This window comes from Mus pahari, chromosome 3 (genome assembly GCF_900095145.1).
Source record: "Mus pahari chromosome 3, PAHARI_EIJ_v1.1, whole genome shotgun sequence".
Lineage (NCBI taxonomy): Eukaryota > Metazoa > Chordata > Mammalia > Rodentia > Muridae > Mus > Mus pahari.
In genome coordinates this window covers 101,286,161-101,306,765 of record NC_034592.1, presented here as the reverse complement: position 1 = coordinate 101,306,765, position 20,605 = coordinate 101,286,161, and the positions used below count along the sequence as shown (strand labels likewise).

The 20,605-nt window shown below is 39.5% G+C and overlaps 1 long non-coding RNA gene across 1 annotated transcript in view; it reads right to left on the bottom strand.

Moving 5' to 3' along the window:
* LOC110319088 overlaps nucleotides 1–20,605 on the bottom strand; it is a 74,787-nt gene that overhangs the window by 5,722 nt on the left and 48,460 nt on the right. Inside the window, exons 4-5 of the long non-coding RNA XR_002380391.1 lie at nucleotides 2,679–2,787; nucleotides 2,306–2,369 (exon numbers count right to left, since the gene is read on the bottom strand). This is a non-coding gene — a long non-coding RNA (uncharacterized LOC110319088). The remainder of the gene's footprint in view (nucleotides 1–2,305; nucleotides 2,370–2,678; nucleotides 2,788–20,605) is intronic.

Genomic DNA, 20,605 nt, shown 5'->3' with positions numbered 1-20,605 from the left:
TCTGTCACTGTGCCAGTACCATGCAGTTTTTATCACAATTGCTCTGTAGTACAGTTTAAGGTCAGGCATGGTGATTCCACCAGAGGTTCTTTTATTTTCTTAACTAAAATCTTTCACTGGATTCTCGAATGATTAGCCCTAAAATCCAATTTTGTCCTCCATCCCTTTGTTTTGCTTTTTAACTCCAGGTGGTTCCCGATCTCCTCTGGCCAGGACTGCTTCCTTTCTGCATACATAACCTATGTGCTCCCACCCAGAGCCTCTGACCTTACTGCTACTCTCTTCCTGGCTGAAATCCTGTGCCTCAGATCTCCCTATCCTGGGAGTCTCATTTCTCAGTTCAACTGACCATTACTCACAGGCCTTCCCTGGGCACATGATCTAAGGCCTCTCTCCATCCTGTGGCTCAGTTGAGTGCTCTGTGAACTTGTAGGAAGGTCAATTCCCTTGTTCATTTGCTTTCTGTGATTATTATTGAGCTATCCTCATCACCCATGGAGATTTATGCCAGAAGAACACCTGAGCACAGTTAGCTCTTACTCAGTGGGCCGCACATACTTACACCCTTCTGATATTTTAATAGCGGTGGTTGTACCTATGAGGCACACATACTTCTTATACTTTGAATTTGAAAAGTCAAGGGTTGAACACATGTTTCCAGTGGGTGATGGCATTTTCTGCTCACTTTGACTTGTTTTAAAGAGAGACTACTTGTCGGGTGTGGGATATAGGGATGTAGGTGTTTGGAGGCTAGGTAACCATGGAAACACTTCTGGTCAATTACCTTTAGTTTATTCAGTGGTGCAATTAGTCACTTAACTCTTGTTCGTTATTCTCACCTTTTCTAGGAGAAGGCTTTAACCAAACACAACCTTTCTGACTTTGTGTTTTCCTATGGTTGAGTTCCTCATCTACATTTTAGGATTAAGTGGTACAAAATGGCTGAGAAGCCTCTGATATGAGGCTTTAAAAAATTTCAAATGTATTAATGCAAATACCTCAGTTTTCACAGAGGCGTCTACAGTGATGAGCCTGTTGCATTCTTTCTAGTTCTAGGTGGTATTTTTCTTCCCTTCTTTATTCGTAGTGCCTGGTGTAGTAAGTGCTCAATGTACTAGTGAATCAGTGGATAGATAGACACCCTTATCATCTCTTCCTTTTCTCTGCCAACACGGCATCTGCTTATTGTAAGTGTTGCTCACTTGGATTTATTTTTCCCTTTGGTAAACTATTGTGCATTGAATAGAACATGTTCATAGAGGTGCTTTTCACTTAATTTTAGTTTGAATGTTGTTATTATGAATGTGTGTATATATGTACATATGTGTGTATATATGTTTTGTCAAGGCATCAGGTCTGGATGTAGATTTTAGTATCTAAGCACTGTGAGAATTGGATGACAATGGCCAAATAAACAATGCTCAGGGAGAACAGTGTGTTGGTTGTAAATGTTCTTCTCTGGTGTTGGCTCTGGACTACTTGCAACTTTTAACTTAATCAGAACTCCTGCCCATCCATTGTCATGGCCACTGAGGAAACTCTGAAGTCGAGACCTTCTGAATCATGTCTTAGTATGTTGGGCAATGCCTTTATTTTGGGATTTGGGTTATTTGTGGATTGCCCTTTTATGGTATAAATGAGCTGGACTGTTTATTTCCATTTTGCAATAAAAAAAGGTACTGCATACTTAGCCAGAAGGCAAATACTTTTACTCTGAATTGCTTTCTGGCTATTTTTCCAGTGACATTTGATGTTAAGCTGTGAAACACATTATCCCCACTCACTCTTCTCATCCATCTCTCCCCTCAAACATTTCCTTTAGGTGGATCAAAACCAATGCTTCAAAATATGAAGCCAATATTATTTGATGGCTTCTTTACTGTGTGAAACTACCAGAGAGGTTGGAATGAATGCCTGTTGGGTCCCAAGCTGCTGCCGTCAAAGAATGTCTGCTGGCCAACCAGGTGTTCCAGAATATTTTGCCTTAGGGTTGGCCTGCTGGGGACTGGCATTGACATATGTCTGGGAGTCAGTATTTTCTGTGTAGCTTCAAATACTCTCTTTGGGCACATTTATTAGGTCACATAAGGAATATTGGGTATGGGACAGCAGCCTGCAAGGCCATAATGTTATATATGCCTGAGGCATGTTCTCCAGATAGAGAATAATCCTTTTATAGGTCTTTAGAACTTCTAGGTTGTTTTTACTTTTTTTCATTTTCCCACCTGAGTGTAGTCTCTGCTCTCCATTTATTTTACTACATTTTCCTCAGCTTTTTTGTTTCTTTAGCCATTCAAGACCTTACCTTCAAACCTATGCCTTGCTAACAGTAACAGACCCGGCTACCCTCTCACATGTGTAACTTCACCCTGCCAAATAAAAGCTTAAAACTTTCAATGGAGGACTGTTTCTTTCCAGCTGAAAGTTCCTGTCTGCCCTTTGTTTCATTTCTACTCTGCCTCATTAAGCTCACAGTACCTCATAGCTGACTGACTCATAGTCTCGGTATGTAGTAGAAGATTCCCGTCTTTCCTTTTCATTTTGGTGACATTGCCTAGAAATGACCTGACCCTTGTGACACAGCTGATAATAAAGATGTTTTCAGACTTTTTAATAACACCAAGTGGTAGTAATTTGATAAAAGTTGAGTAAAATAATAATTTCAAAACCATACTTACATAAATAAGATGACAAAAGGTTTCCAATTGGCAGCAATAACTTGGGTATTAATATATTGATTCCTCAAAAGAGAATTAATTTTTTTCTCCTCATCTTGTCAAAAATGTCCTGTAGATTGAAGAGAAAAGATGCTTTGTGAAAGTCACTATGACATGTCAACCTATTACTACTGTGGCTGCCTCAAATCTGTCAAATATTTTAAGTGGTATGTGTTGTGGTTTATGAAAAGAAAGAGACCAGAGATATGTTTGGTGGAGGTGTGGTAAGGTGTAGGGCAAGGGGATGCCTCCGTGGGCCCATGCTGAGGCATCCCTTCCCTCTCTGAGGTACCAGTCACAGGATGGTGTAGTCTAGAATAGAGTTTATTCCAGGAATAGGGAGGGGAGTTAAGAGAAAGGCAGAGAGAGAGAGAAAGGGGGGAGGGGAGGGGAGGGGAGGGGAGGGAAGGGGGAGGGGAAGAGAAGAGAAAAGAGAAGAGAAGAGAAGAGAAGAGAAGAGAAGAGAAGAGAAGAGAAGAGAAGAGAAGAGAAGAGAAGAGGAGGCCAGCCATGAGCACATGGAGAATGGGGAGTGAGGGGGTAAGGAGCTGGAACAAGAGAGTGAGGAGGGGTCCAGCCGCACATTTTATAGTGAGTCAGGCACACCTGGCTGTTGCCAGGTAACAGTGGGGTGGAGCCTAGACTAAATGCCAACAGTATGGAAAAAGAATACACATAGGGTAATTCCATTTAATTAATTAAAAACAAAACAAAACAAAACAATCTTGTGGAAGACCCAACCAGAGAAAACAGAATCCATCTAGAATCAGAGTATACACTGGTAAATTAAAGGCTCTGAAAAGTTTTAAACAAAGGAACTGTCTGATTTGGTATCACTCACATTTATTGATCTGTGAGATTCTATTATCATAAAATATAAAACAACTCATAGAAAATGTCCACAGCGTCTGGGAAAGAAATATGTCATTACATTTCTTCAAATNGGTGAAAAATGTGAAGGTACTTTTGTCCCATGCAAATTCTCATCTAAATATAACTTTAGCTGAGAAGGAATTTAATCATCAAGTAAGTAGAATGAACTGTTATGCAGATAGTAGGTCTCTTTCCCNAGTCATTTCTGTCATTGTCCGTGGGCCCATGAACAAAGTGGCTACAGTGTCAGAGATTGGGGAATGCCTAGGGGTATGCTCAACAGAGTCAATGACCATTGACCAAGGATCACTTGGTTATAGCTTATGCTGAGTGCCCAATNTANCAACAGTAGACATAAACACTCAGCCCTAAATATGGCTTCTTTCCNATGGTGATCAGCCAGTGACCTGATGGTAGGTTGACTACATTGAACCACTTTCCCCATGAAAAGGACAAAAAGTAAATATTTATTCTGTTTATAGATTTACCTTTCCTGTATATAATGTTTTTTACCAAAACTACNAGCCATAGACTTACAAAAGTGCTAGGAAAATCTTTGCATCCTATTTTTGAAACCTCAAATTCTGTTGGTTAGGAAGTATTGTTTTCTGAGTGGGGAGTGCTCCTGATAGGAGCCATAATAAATATTTTATTGAACTGGAAGCTCATGTTCCCCAGTGAGCTTTGAAAGAAATAACAGTATAAGGAGGGGTGATTGATCCAAATTACAATAGGGAAATTAGTATGCTATGCCATAATGGAGGTAAGAAATATTATATCTGGAGTGCAGGATATCCTTTAGAGCATCTCTTGGTGCTACCATGTTCTGCGATTAAAGTCAATGGAAACAACAGCCTAATCCAGGTGGGATGACAAAGGGCACAGACTTGTCAGGAGTAAAGGGTCACTGCTGTGAGAAAAGAGTAAAGACCTGAAGAGGTTCTTGACAAGGATGAGGGAATTACAGAGAGGAGATGAAGGTAGTTATGAATACCAGCTAAGGCCATGGGATCAGTTATAGAAAAGAGGAATGTAGTTGGCTGTATAGGTTATAGTGTTTCTGCTGTATTTTTGTTAAGAATGAATTTGTACAGATATTTGTGTTCTCTTTCAATTTATTTATCATGTGATAAAACATCAATTAATAGACTAAAAAAAAAAAAAAAAAGAAAAGAAAATGTCCACAGAAGATAAAGAATGGTTTTGATTTTCCTAAAAGCATAGGCATATATTGAAATAATATATTTGAAACATGCTGGTGAAAACGTTCTGTTTTAAGAGGTAAATCTCTGCCAGAAAAAGGACAAGAGCAAGGAGAAGCAGACGCTGAAATCCACATCACTGGGAGCAGAACAATCACTCTGATTCTCCACAGAGTTCATGCTTCTCCAACTCCGCTGCATATCGGATTGTATCATTTATTTTGTCAGTCTTTGAAGAATTTTTATTTCCAAGACTATATGACAAAAATTATCTTCTGAGTCATTAATTCAACATTTTCCCAATATATCCCTGGTGAATATTCATAATCATATTGCTTTAATGGGTTCAAGTCATTGGCCATTGTTCCTACTTAAGCTTCATCAATTAGATTTCCTACAAATTACACATGCACATGCATACTATACTTCCAAGGGTGTCTGTTTCTCATTCTGAGGTGGTGTGTAATGAAAGATTACTGTGGGCAACAGCTGTCCTGCAGATGTTCCAGAGTTAAATGAGTTATACATAAAAAGTTTACTGGAGTCAGAATTTCTCACCACAATCCCAAGCATTTTAACTTATTACTTCCCTTTGATTCTCAAACCAAATAAGTAAGGGACAATATGTTGTTTTAAAGCCCAATGGGCACTCTTATTCAGTCCCTCTCTCCTTGTCTGTCCCTCCCTCTCCTTCCCTCTCCTTCCCTCTCTCTCCCTCGCTCTCCCTCCCTTCCCCCCCCCCCTAATGGTAGAAAACCATTGTAGAAGTACTGGGATTAACCAGTGATTAACTTTGAAGCTTACCAGGGACACTGGGGAAATATAGCAGTACATGGATCATGTTCAGAAGACTTACATCAAAGACCCACTAAGTATCAGGGCCTGGCACCTCCCCAGCTTGCTTGTTCAAAGGGCAGTGTCTGAAGCTATTTCCATTCCTTATCCATGTTGCATTTTGTGTCACTCTTTTCTTTCAGAAAGTCCTTGAAACTGAAAGGCACATGCCCAGTGCAAACAAAGATGCAAACTGACCTCAGGTTTCCAACAGGGAGTTGTCAAGTAGCCTGGGGTTTATATGTTTTATTTAGAGATTTTACTAAGCTCTGGAAAGCTTTAAATCTTTGGTGGTAAAGGGTTTCATATGCTTTACCCTTTAGTGAGGACATTGTCTAATATCAAGTCACTTACAGTTATTCTCCACCAGCATCAAGGAACAATTGTCTATATACTATACATATTATTATTGCAGTGAGGGAATTGTCACAAAAGACTCCACAGTGAAGATGGTGTAAAATGCAGATGGTTGTAATGGCATCTAATTTCTTACTTTATTTTCTAGATGGTTAGTACTGGACAACTGGACAGCAGAGCTAGAATAACTTTCATGAAGGGAACATATCTCAAGGTTCTGCCTCATACAGATCAGATCAGCCATGGGGAGCCCACTTCTGGCTGTGACTTTATTGGCAGTCAGTCCAGTACTCTTGTATTTCATGATGCCACAGCCTGCTCTGCTTCCAGCTTAGACTTCACTCTCCATAACTGGCATATTTGAGTTTAGGAATGTTTTTCTCCTCTGAAGAAAATACAAAACCATTTGTTTGATCTCCCATGTCCCTATTCATCAATAAGCCAGTTTCTGGCTTTGGGACGGTTCAACAAATAGTGTAGTTATAGTGTTGGAGGGAGTGGTCCTTTTCTGCAGAAAATATAGGGGATCCAAACTGTAACATTTGGTGAATGGCTTTTCTTGCCACTTGTATTTTATATACAATCAGGACACACTACACTCTTGAACTCATTTATTCACCCATTAACCCTAATGAGACCTGATTAAAAAAAATAAATAAATTGAATCTAAACAAAAAAAATGTTATGTTTTCTTTTATCTTCATATCTCTGGATCTAAGGTGTTTAAATCTTCTTTTTAGTTTCCCATCAAAGACTTCCCAAGGCTTTCACTTTGAATTTTCAAAAAACCAAGTAGTTTTCTTATGTTTCTTTTTGTTTGTTTAAGAACTAAAAGCTAAACAGCTTCTACTCAGCCCATACTACTTAATTGGTTTAGCTGTGACCATTGCTAGTAGGTTTTTGTACTAGATCATTTAAATTTATCTTTCACAGTTTGGGATCAAATTATGTATTTAAGTCTATTAAAGGTTGCTTTTCCATGTAAGCTGATTGTTTTGACTAAATATATGTAACCACTTGTAAATTAGAAGGGAGTAATTTGGAGATTTATATCTTATAATTGACTCAGGAAAAATTTTGCTTTTCTCCTAGATGTGGAGAACCATAAGTAAATATACAGATGAAGGGCTAGGAAGGAGCACAACTGAGAATAGTTACAGATTTTCTTTCTGCGACCGAGAATGAGAAGCAGGAGCAGAAGCAGGAGAGTGCCAGAGCAAGATGTTCTGCTGTGTTGAGGTTTTACTCAATATGTGTCACCTCAGCACGCATCACTGTAGTGGACACTAGTCCTTAATATGTAGTGTTTGATTCCTTGGAAATTCAGGCTCATTTTTTTTTAACAGTTGCTGGCTTCTACTGGTGGTAGCAATCTAATGATGTGTATGGGTCCTGCGTAATAATGTCTTTGGTTTGTGCTTTTGTATATTTCAATGTGTCAGTGTAGAAAAAACAAGAGCCAGTGGGAGAAAATGGTTTTGCCTCTCCTTGCCTCAGTAAAGTCTCATAGGGTGACCCTTGAAGCTAAGAATTCTTTTAAAGTAATTTATACTTTGACTATTTCACACATCCATGGGACACATTCTGATCACCCTCATCTTCCCACTCTGTCACCTCTCATCCCACCCAGTCTCCCTGTCAAGTCCACATCCCATTTTCAAGCTAGGAATTAAAGTGACAGCTCACATGTCAGTATGGATGGCTTATGGATGAGCATCCCCTCAGGACAGCAGCATCTTATGTCATTTCCTCCTTCTTGAGCAAGTTTGAAAAAAGACTGCTGGAGAAGCAGATCCGTTCTGAAGAAAAGAAGGAGAAGCCAGTATTCATGTCAGTCCTTTAGAAATCAAGTCTGTGCCCTATGATTTAATAGGGCTCAGAAAATGTGTCGTTAATGATATTCAGGATTTTTGTGAATATGATGAAAATATACTGTATTCATGCATTAATGGTATGATATATCATAAAGAAGCCCATTATGTATAATTACTATATGTTAATAAAGACATGTGAAGGAAGCAAAGAAGATAAATAGAAAAGATGTTCTTAGTAATATACAGTATTCTATGCATTACAAAAGTAAGTCCAGTCCTAAGTGGGCATCCATTCTGAGTTTAGAGCACAAGATACTGGGGGGTCAGGATTTACATGTGGTAGTCCATAAACTCTTGAGGATTTTTAATAGTGAAATAATGGAACTACTGATAACATCAGCAGCTAACCATTATTTTATACACTTACCTTTTACTTTATTATTCAATGGATATTATTATTTTTATTTTATACAAGAGAGAGTTAAGATGTAAAGCTATAAACTTTTTCATGGACACACAGTTGGTGTAGTGGGCAAAACAGTGGTTCTTAAGAGATATCTTTCAGCTCTTATCCATGACACTCGTGAATCTGATCTTTTAAAATAGCTTTTGATAGATGTGATTAAGCTTCAGATCTTGAGGTCTTCCTGTCTTTAGGGTGAACCTTAAATGTGATAGTCTCATAACATGAGAAAAATTTAATACTCACTTTTAATAGGGCATGAAGGTGGAGGAAGAGATCAAAATGCCAAAGGGGGCTAATGAGTTTGCTCTTCAGGTAAAGGTTCTTGTCACCAAGCCTGATGATGTGAATTTGGTCACTGGGACTCATATACTATAAGGAAAAAAAAAAACCAACAACTTCTAGAAGTTGTTCTTTTATCTCCATATGTGTTTTGTGGCACACACACATACATACATATGTATATATATATATATATATATATATATATATATATATATACATACATACATACATACATACATACATACATACATGTGTATACACATGCATGTACACACACACACACACACACACACACACACACACACTGTAAAAGAAAAGAAAAAAGAAGTGCCCCAAACTAAAGTCCAGTGACACTGTAAGCATGGTGGAAACACTATAAAAATCTTCCACCACCACTGCCTTGATTTCCGACATCTGGCCTCCTGAGTGATGAGAAACTACCTTAAACTGTTGTGTATCACCTGGAGTGTGATAATCTGTTGCAGCAGTCCCAGTTCAGAACACAGCTGGTAAGGGATGCTACCCACACACCAGCCCAGGAAATAACCCAGGAGACTTTGCTTTCTTCACATGTTCTGTCCTTTAAATGTCCCAGACTCTGACCAAGGAAAGCTCTTTATGTCATTGCAATAGGACAGTTTATTCTGCTAAAGTATGAAGGGAGAAGAATGCAGAGGGAGGGAGCAGAGAGGGAAAGGCTCTGAAGTCACCCACACTGGAGGGGGAGAGTCTGCAGGAGAACCCTAGAAGGAGAAGATGGAATTTTCTCCTGGTACATATTTGAATAAAGCAGTTGGCTTGACCATCACCTGCCGTTGGTGATTACTCTGGAAGAGAGGACTGTCCTTTTTATGACAGTCATTATTATTTTGGAAGAATCATTCCTGGCATGCCTCAGAGAGAAGAGAAATGTAAATACCTCATCTCTGATTTATAGTACATCTTGATTTTCTTAAGGAACACTTGTGTGCTTTGCCCTTTCGCAGCAGCTGGACATAGAGTTAGAACAGTTATCCCGTGATTCATGAACCTGATGGAGGATGCTAGTGACACCAGGTCAGGGTCCACAGAAATCTCCTTCTGTCATTATGCTTTCTCACAGCAGTGGTACTGCTGTGGCAGACATTAGAATTCCATGTCTTCTCACTGTCATTGGTGCCCTTTCTGGTAAAACTCAATTTTTATTGTAACTCATGATTTTTTTTTTCCAAATTCCGATTTTTCAGATAAAGAATTGAGATTTTGAGAAGTCTTTACTCTCAGGCTTTATGGCATTCTAAGAACTTGCTTCTCAGGGATGCTCCTTGCTGCTTCTCCACGCGAGTGGGTAGATGGGCATTTTGGGCGTCTGCTTCACCTCCCCATATCCCTTTCTAACTTGTCTGTGGTATTTCCATGACTGGCAGCTAGCTGGAGTGCTCTAAGAGTTGGATGCTGTCATGGATTAGGAAGGAATATGAATTAAGTATCTATTTCATTCAGGACAGTAACATGAGTCTAGTTATAGAAAATGCCCCAAGGCTGCCAAAGTTTAGTTTTTAATGTGTCATCTCCTTGGGGGAGAATAAACTTGAGATTTTAAAAAATATTGTTGAGATTGTTAAATTCTAAACCTCCCAGTGTGCATTGCAGCAACTTTCCAATACCTAAATAAGAGCAGTTTGGGCAGAGGTTCTTAAGACAGAGCAAATGTCCACTAAAACACACTTGTCCATTTCCCCAGCTGGTCCAGTGCAGATTTCCAGGAACTAAATTAAAATCGGAGGTTGCCAGCAACTCTTTCCAATGAGACGATGTGGGCGAAGAAATGTAAGAGGACTGTTAAAGAATTTTAGGAGACATATATCTTTAGAGATGTAGATACAACACTCTGCTTCCTTTTAGTCACTTTATATTTTTCTTTCCTATTTAATTTTATTTTCTTCAGAGGAATTAAGTCACTTTAAATCTCCATAAAAGATTTAGCTTTTATAACACATACAAATTTAAGAGAATAGATGTAATTGGAATTCCATTGCTTGAAGTATTAATAGCATTTTAGAGTCTATGCATCCTGTTAGTTTGTGTGTGTGTGTGTGTGTGTGTGTGTGTGTGTGTGTAGATTTTCCACTTGCTTTAAAATGTTTGTGGCATCTTTAATATTGAAGAGTTTGACTTTTAGGCAGTCAAATCCATCAGTGTTGAGTTATGTTGATTTTACTCTTAATTCTTGTGATCTTACTCCAAGATCCAAAAGATATGTAAGATATTTATAATATTTTATACTAGTGGTGTTCTTGTTTATATTTATTTCTTGAACATCTGTGGAATTCAAATATCTGCATAAGGACTAATATTAGCATTGTTGTTTTCCTTTTGCCTGTTCTGAAACAATTTATTGCTCTGCTAAGAACTTGATACTGTATTTTATACACACTTGCATTTCCCTCTGAACTTTCTGAGGTGGGGTCTAGCTCAGTAGTAAACCTCTTAGCAAACATGCAGAACACTCTGGGTTCAATCTTCAGAACTCTGAGGTATGGAAGTGCAATTAATTCCTTCTTTAATGCCCCCCACCCCCGCAAGAATTGGCAAATGAGACTATATGAAATTTAAAAACTTCCATATGGTAAAAGGAACTATCAACAGAATAGAGAGAAACTCTACAGGTTGGGAAATAATCTTGCCAGCTACCCTTCAAGCAAGAGATTAATAGCTAAAATATATAGAGAGAACTGTAAAACAATAAACACAAAAGAAACAAAACTGACAGTCAGTAAATGGACCAATGGTATGAACTTACTTTCAAAAGAAGAAATACAAGTGGCTAATAATATTTTCAAAGTCTTCAATAACTCTAGCTAACAGAGAAATATAAATTTAAAACTACTTCAAGACTTCATCTCACCCTGATTTAAATGGCCACCATCAAGAAAAAAAAATGACAAGAAATAATTGTGTAGTTATGGGCAATTGAAAAGCTTTAACATTATGGAACATAAGCTAGTGAAATCACTTCAGAAATTTCTCAGAACATTAAAAGCAGAACAACAGTATCACTCCTGTGTATTCCAAGAGGATGTCACAGCCGACTTCAGAGACTACAGCGACACTTGAATGCCCATGCTTATCTCTGCTCTTTCTACAACCTCCCCCCAAATCAGTCTAGATGCCCATGAACAGAAGTCTGGATAATGAAAAATCAGAAAGACAAACACTGTATTTACTCTGTCATGTGGGAATCCTTGCCTCTAGCAGTTCAGTACACTTATGTGGATGTGAGAAAATGTGACTGATGCCCAACAAACTAGAATGTGGCCGTGCGACTGGGAAAAAAGAGCCTCTGAATGAAGGATGAGGGGAGGCAAATAGGGCAAAGTGTGAGTGAGAAGGAAGAGCAGCAGAGAAGGATGGGGAACTGAGGGAGAGGAGATGTAACACCCATAAAATGAAATGCATATGAAAATCTCATAGCAAAGCCTATTATTTTGCAGCCAATTAAACATTTTATAAAAGAAAGAAAGACAAAGACAATGAGTAAGAAACATGAACAAGTTTTTCTGGGTGTGGTGAAGGATACTTGTAATTCAGCCTTCAGGAGGATGGAGCAAGATGACTGGTGGGTAGCCTGTGCTACATAGCAGGAAGACTGTCTTGTGACACCTAAATCTAAAAAGCGAAAACAACAAAAACCCTTCATTTTGTCTGCCAATTTTCAACATTGTGTTTGAAAATTGTTAATTGTTGTAGCCCTTTGACTTACACAAATTGCTATTAGTTTTGTTTTTATCATATTTGTAATGTTTTTCTTTCACATTATATGGTTTATTCGCTCAGAAAAATTTTGAAATATTTTTGGTCAAATCAATATAAAGAAAATAAATAATCCCCTTTAGCATTTTGATTGGAATTACACTTGTACTTATTGTATAATCTTGGGTGATCTGATATGTTTTCAGTAATCTTATTCAGATACTCTCTATTTGTAATATGACTTTAGCTTTGAAAATATTTTCTTAGATTATGTTATATATTAATGTTATTTATGACTGATTTTGAACTGTGATAAAACTGTCACTATTGCCTGTAGTTAGCCATAAAATCATGCAGTGAGATATGAACTTGGGAATGAGGACCACATATTTTGTTATTTTACTGACATGTGACTAAAGAGGGATCTTTAGTTCAGAGCACATGCGTACGTCCACACATACATATATAAATATATAAAACACACACACACACACACACACACACACAAAATACATAATGGTTATTTTCTGAGGCCACTATTTAGGAAAGCTTTGGAATAATTATTAGTTTTTTATCTTGTGTTACACTATCATTTAGACGTAGCTATTGCTTTCATTCTCTATGAGTCTGCAGGAGCTGTAAGTACATTCTGAAACATTTAGAAGGCCCATTGTTCGTCTCTGCTTCTGTCTACAGTGCCTAGTTTTGGGGAAACTTCATTTTCATTCTTCAGACATTGGCAGCCTCACCAATGGGTATATGCACAAAGTGACTTGTGCATTCACTACTGCCCCTAACTCATTGTTTCCTGGGTGACTTCCCTGGACAGAAGCTGCAACCATTATTTTATGCCCTTGGTTTCTTAAAGGGGAAGGGATTTTTCTCCCTCTATAGCTGTAAGTCATCGTAACAAAAGAATTAATAACAAAGGGAATCATGGTTTTCTTCTCTTCTGTAAGGCTTCAGAAAAGAAAAAGAGCCTTTTCATAGTCACCGGGTATTAGATTTTTCTTTAGACAAGATGCTATTGAAAATGCCCCTGCATTCTTGGTTCTGTGTAGTAGTGTACTGACAGTTGCACAGGTGTGAAGGCAGGGATCAGTAAGCTGGGAAGCATGGGAAGCTAGGAGAGAGCAGAGAGGATGATGTCTTTCTGGTTGTGAACCTGGTAGTTCACACCTATCTCCCTCAAAGTCATAGCACTGTCCCAGGGCCCTGGATATGGGAGCACCCTCTTCTGGGGAACTTTGCAATGGTCTCAGCAGACTCTACAATATGGCTATATTCTTTGTCCTGTGTAGAAGCAGCCCCCAGTGATACCATATTGCTTCTTTTTTTTCCCCAATGGGTCTTTCCTCATGGCTGCCTAATAAAAATATTTTCGTAGTTCTAAACAGTGCATTATATCAGATTATTTTTTAAATGAACAGATTCATTCTTTGACTTTCACCCCTCAGCCTCACTAGTAAAGCGGTGTAGGTGTACACCATTGAGAAATAGAGTCTTAAAATAGCCTTTGTGCTACCAACGTATTTACCTTGGCACTTTTAAACAAAGGACAAAATAAAATGGAAGTTTGAGAGTAGGATTAAAGCTGGGCAAGTCATTAATCACACCACTAACCTGATTGGTTATAAGAGGAGACCAGTGTGTCCTATGCCTAGAGAAGTTGCAGGAGTTGCTCATAGAGCTTCAGGTTTATGCTCTGATGTATTCAGGGCTCACATTTAGAGGATGATCAGAGGGCCAGCCACGCACAGGACTCACAGGTGTCCTGGTTCAATTACACAGAGGCTTTGTTTTAGGGCTACAAGCCATTAGTATGAGGAAAGATCTGGAAAGAAAAGGAGTCATTGCTCTATGCACACTGAAGTGAGTGGAGGCAGGCTTTTCTCTGCTTCTCCTCCTATATTGTGGTTTTGTTGTTGTTGTTGTTGTTGTTACTTGTTTGGTTTTATTGTGTGTGTATCTGTGGGAGTATGTGTGGGGTGTGCGCGCACACACATATGTATGTGTTTCTTTACAACTCATGTTATGACAAACTGCTCAAATATTTTTCATGGTACACCTTTTCTTCATGCTAATTCTGCTTGTTGTATTTAAGTCTGCTTCATTCAAGAAGTGTTGACTTTGTGGAAAGAATTTGCTCAACATATAGGGCAAGTTCACTATAGAAGATGCAGGAAAATGAACTTCACTCTGTCATAGCCTGGGACGGAACTATAATAAGCTGCTATAAATCACTTTCCTTTGGGATTAAAGCTTTGTGTTGTCTTCCAGAGATGTACAGAGAGATTTGAGCTGTGCACTATCCTCAAAACCATGAATTTCCACTTTGAGTGTCTTTGATGATTTGCATTATAGCATGGGTACAAAATAGAGTCAGGAGACATCAATACAATGCTTGCCTGTGAAATCTGGCTAGATCTCTTGAATATAAAAGTATTTAGGTAGCAGAACCAAAATAATATGCCTCGGTTCTTCCATGTGACCTATTCGTTTGGAGGATCAGAAGTCTTTTTGCATGTCTGCTGGAGAAAAGGGAAGCTATGAGATCAATAATAATAGAGGAAGGATAGATACAGGAAAGGAGGTCACTGGTATGCTTCAGAGACTGCAAAGGCAGGAGCCATTCATTCTAACTGTCAGGAGTAAGTGACAGTTCCAAAGAAGGGAAGAGAAGCTGATCTATCTCACAAGGTTGAGAACAGAAGGGAGGGGCATGTTTCACATAAGCAGGGAAAAGGATTGCAATTCCACAGTGCTCATTTTCCATGGACATTAAGTCAAACTGGAATTTCTCCAATGATGCCCTCATTGAACCCGACCTTCATACTTCTTAAGCAAAAAATCAGATGCAGGTGGCTGTCTCCAGATGACACCCTGGAGTCGTCAGACACAAGACAAGGGCCTGAACCAAAAACGAAGAGAGCCCTGGGAGGGAAAGGGCAGTCACTCATTATCCTGTCATAGAAATGGATTTTTCAGATTACTTTGGAATCCCATAACCCTTTCTTTCCCCCTGAGTATAATTCATAGATCTTGAAAATGAAAAAAAAAATGCAATTCTCTTGGAATCTATGCCATATGGGGGAGGGGACACACCCTTTTGTAATAACATATTACTTGTCTGAGCTCTCAGCAGTTTTGTGGAGCCAGACCTTTCTTTATGATCACTATTTCACTTAAAATACAGGTGAGACATAGACTAGAGTTGGCCAGAGCTGTTCTGAGCTGTGGTTGGGATTAAACAGCACTTGTGGCTTGATGATTTTGGAACAGAAAGTCTGGGAAACATTTTACCAGCAAAAGAGAAATCTACCGTATGGTGTTATTTAGATGTTTGGTTTTGGATGGAGCCATTTCTTTGTCCTTTTAATGATATTCATCACCAGTGTGGACTTGGATTCTTGAAAGTCTTCCAAAAGGTGGTGAAGAGCCTTTGAAGAGAACGGTCATTCAATTCCCAGCGCACACACAGTGGCTCACAAGCATCTGTAACTTCTGTTTCAGGAGATCTAACACTGTCTTCTGATTTCTGCAGATTCCAGGTATGTATGTGGTTCACATGCATACATGCAGGGGAAACACTTATACACAGTAAAACATCTGAAAAAGCAGTCTTTCAAAAGTCCCATAGCAAAGGAGATGAGGGAAAAGTCTGAATTATCCACTCAACTGTGTCAACACATAAGTTCTCATTCTGAGAGAAATATTGAATACATAAATCAAAGGAGTAAGAATCAATATGGAAAACGGTATGTATCCACTAGGGAATGAAGATGTCATGTCGCCATTTATTCGATAAGGGTGGTAGTCAAAGATGACTGAAAAGGAACATCTTCCTGCATCTTTGGATTCTCCTTTTCCAAGAGATCTGTGGCCTTTGGATAACTGAAATGCCAGGATCTACTGATGTTCACACAGGAAAGAGGTAAAATTAATTAACTCTGTCACAACAACGAATACTGCCCTTCTCTAATCTTTGGTGATTCAAAGGCAGTTCAGCTGTATGATAGAGTCATATATCGCCACAAAGTCACCCTAAAGTAAATTAATATGCTACATTTTTAAAAAATATGTATTTTTGATGGAGATTTCCAAAGCAAGTTAAGTTTTGAGATCATAAAAGATAGAGACACCTTGTCCATGTCAGGCATAAACAATTTACTCTATGCCTGATTTTTATAAAATGCAATATTTCTCCCTCTTCTTAGATCTTAGAGGAAAAGGATTAGGTCACTAACTCAAAGATGAAAAAATTTAAACATCACTTCAACTGGTGTGTGCCAAGGCTAAGTGGGCATCTGGTGGCTTATGTCTTGGTTCTGAGAACAAACCACATAAACCTATCGCTCCTTACAAAATCTGGCATTAAATCTGTGCTGCATTTCATAGAGGACAAACCTCTATCATTTATATGTATCTGTTTGTTTAATTTTATTTTTAGTCATATCTCTATGTGTGTGCCCCAGTGTGACTATGTACCCATGAGAACAGGTGCCTGTGGATGCCCGAAGAGGGTGTTGGATACTGGATCTGGGGTTACAGGCAGGTGAGAACTGCCAGTCGTGGGTGATGAGCTGAACTTGGGTCCTCTACAGACACAGCATGCTGGCTTAACTGCTGAGCCATCTCTTCAGCCCCTCAGTGATCGGTTTTTACATCACTTTCTGTGTTCCGTTTGCCAGATAAGTTTGGAGGAGCTTAAAAGTGGCACCAGAATTAAACAGTTCTTAGGGGGCAAACTGACTTGAAACATTTTCTCACTCCAAGCACCTTGGTTTTTTTGTTTGTTTGTTTGTTGGTTTTTGTTTTTGTTTTTGTATAAGGCCTGTTGCTTTAATAGCAACTCTTCATCTACTGAAAGCTCATCAGGAAAGATTAAGAAACTATAGTGACTTTATCTTTGGAGAAGAACTTGGAAAAACTTTGTGGACTCCTGAAATGGCCATTGTAATTATGATCAATTTCTTATATTGGTTGTGGTTTTGGTTGTTGATTTTTATCATCACCAGCCTCACCATCATCATCATCACTATCATCATCACCACCACCATCACCACAATCATCATTATCATTATCACCTCCACCATCACCACCATTACCATCATCATTACCATTATCATAATCATATCACGTTATTACCATCATTTCATATCATCTAACTCAACTTACACCTGGAACAGAAGTTTTGGTGACAAGCAATTAACTAGTCCATGTCACCTATTTTTGTTTGCATTAAAATTTATCTAGCTATTATTGGCCAAAGAAGAATAGAAATACTGAAAAGCATCAGTTTGGGGCCAAGAGGGACATTGGAGCAGATAGTCTTTGGGGTGAGAGATTTGCCAGAAGAGTTATTAATGCCACAAAACTGCAGCATTGTCAGGAGCTTTAAGTGAATTTCAAACCCACAAGGCAATGTGATGACGATGGTGGTGGTGATGGTGGTGGGGGTGGTAGTAGCACCATCTTGCAGGTTTCAGAGAGAGGAAGGAGGTCCCATGTCATGTAGTTGATGAATAGCCCACAGTAGGTGCTCATATCTGGTTTGTGTCTGATTCTCAGACAGCATGAGAAAGGGAAAGTTTGGCCCTTTGGCTGGTATCCATCCTATGGATGTGGTCTCCCCGTAGCCCCTGATTGCTTACAGTAAACTTCCTTGGGGAAGTGAGAGTTCTCACAGACAGACTCTCTAGGTAGAGTGCCTCTCATTTCCCCATAGCATCGGGAATTACAGAGGCAGCTGTCCGGACAGAGAGAGCAGCTACCGCATGAGTAGCCCCTATCCAAAACCTAACACATACATCCTTATCTTCTTTCTCTCATGAATAGGCTTCCTCTCCCCCCTCATTTAGCCCGTGTGTGTTTTCCTCACTTTATCTGTATACCCCAAATATCTGACCGCAGTATTTCCAAAGGAGCTGTTCTTTGGGACAAAGCAAGCATGTGCTTTCCAGCTTGGGCACCGCCCTTGCATACCAACGATGGACAGGCTGTTTTGACCTTCGTCTACTCAAGAATCCAGGAAACCACTGTCAGAAGACTCATTCCATAAGCCACACATCAGCCTTCGGCTTCAGTAATATGGAAAGATGGATTTGTTACATTTCAGCTCAAGTGGAGAAACCAGTGTACCCTGTCCACAGTGGCAGTAAATCCTACACCCTCCACCTAAAATCATTCTCAGCTGTATCAACAAACAGCGCTTTACTTGAAAATCCTAAGGCTGAGATCTTGGGTTCTCAGCTTCAGGAAGCTCTCTCAAATGAAGAGAGGTGTTTTTTTTTTTTTTTTTTTTTTTTTTTTTTTTTTTTTTTTTTCCAGATATAGGAGGACCAGGGTTCTGCCCAGATATACAAAGCTTTCTCCCTCAGATACAGAACTGTGTCTCAGGTAAGTTTTAAATGATACCAATGCAGATCTAACTAGAGAATAGAAGCTTAGTCTTTCAGAGGTGACAAAAATCATTAAAAACAAAACAGAATAAAACCACAGCAGAATCAGAAGCCACTGTTGCTTTAGGGAAGCTTGCTATCTATGTTCACCGGCAGGCTGTTCATCTCAGTGAGCAGTGTGTTTATAAACAGGCCGCTGTGGCTATGCAGTCATTAGAGGTTCTGACTTCTGAGACTAAAGTGGGGTCAGTGCTGAGACACCTGGAAGTCCTCCCTTGAGGACTTTTGGAGTTGATCACATTAGCTCTGCCTTTCTGGAGTGCACACCAACTTCCTAGGGCGTACCCATACCCAGGAGGGACCCATGTGATTCAGGACAGAACTACCCTGCAGTATCCCTCCCCCCCCCCCCCCCGTGTTCCCATCACTTTCCCCGTCCTCAAAGCTGTTCTCCATACAGCAACCTCAGAGCCTCAGTCTGTTCCCTGGGTCACCTGATCAACAACTGGAGTCTTGAGAAAGCCATTGAATCATCAGGTCCTGTCAGGACTTTGAAAGAGTTTCTTGCCATCTGCCACAGCTCTTCTCCATAGCTGATGAAAAGAAAAGAAAACCAAATATGCTCATCAGGAGTCCAAACAACCCTTGGAGGCAAGTTTTTTTGAGGTTTCTCAGCGAGGTACACAGCAGGATGACTTGCCATCACCTGCCTTTGTCACTCCCCTCAAATGGAGGATATTGTGATCAATAGAGGTTTTTTAGTGCATCAGAAATGCTCCATGTCATGGAGTGATAATTATAAAAGTTACAAAGAATATTTGATGGCTAGTCTTGCTTGCCAACTTGTTATACTCAGGAAGAGAGCACCTCAGTTGAAGTCCCCCACCCTCAGATTGGGCTGTGGGGCATTTTCTTGACAGCTAGTTGATGTTGGAGGGCTCCATCCACTGGGTGATGCTTGTAGGTCCATCCATTGTGGGTGATGCTTGTAGGTGGACCAGGGTTATATAAGAAATGCAGCTGAAGGAAGCCAATAAGCTGTGTTTCTCCTCACCCTTTGCTTCATCTACTGCCTCTGGGTTCCTTTCGCCATAAATTTAAGTTCGGTCTGAGTGTTTTATCACAGCAACAAAGAAAAGAAACTAGAACGCGGATACTTTTACGATATGGCTGGAGAATGATTCTCTTACCTAAACAACCTACTGCAGGTGTGATGTAAAAGGGGCAGTCATTTAAAAGTTGTCTTTGGGATCAAACCTGTACATTAATTAAATTGTGTCCCTAAACTACTTCGGTGTTTGTGAGGATTGAGACGAGATGCCATGAGATCTTCTACTGAAAAGTTATTATTTTCCTGTTAGCATTTTCTGCATATCTTCAAGTGGAATGTTGACAAAATCCTTGTGAGATTTCCTAGTTCTATCATTTTGCAGACCAAGAAATGAATACAGAGAAATGGGACCACCTCTTGTAAATGCAGAGCCCGGCTACAACTTCAGAGCAGAGGTAGACTTTGAACTTAGATATATATATGTCAGACTTTTAGCATGCTCTTAAAATAACACGTATATGTGTTTATCTCTGTGAGGTTATGGTCTGTGTGTGGGGTGTGACTGTGTGTGCCTGCAGAGGCTGAACGTGGCCATGAGACCTCCTGGAGCTGGAGTTACAGGCAGTTGTGAGCTGACTGGTGTGAGTGGTGGGAACCCAACGCAGGTCCTCTGCAAGAGCTTTATGTGTTATTAAGTACTAAGCCATCTCTCCAGCTCCTTTGTCCATGTTCTTAACTTGGACTTAATTTTTCCTACTCATTCTTAATCCTTTTACCTTAAAGATAGAATTCTTTAACCCAGTAACCTGAGGTTCTTTAACCTCCGTTTAAGAGCTATCCCAGAAAGCATGGTGGTAATCATCTTTTTTTTTTTTT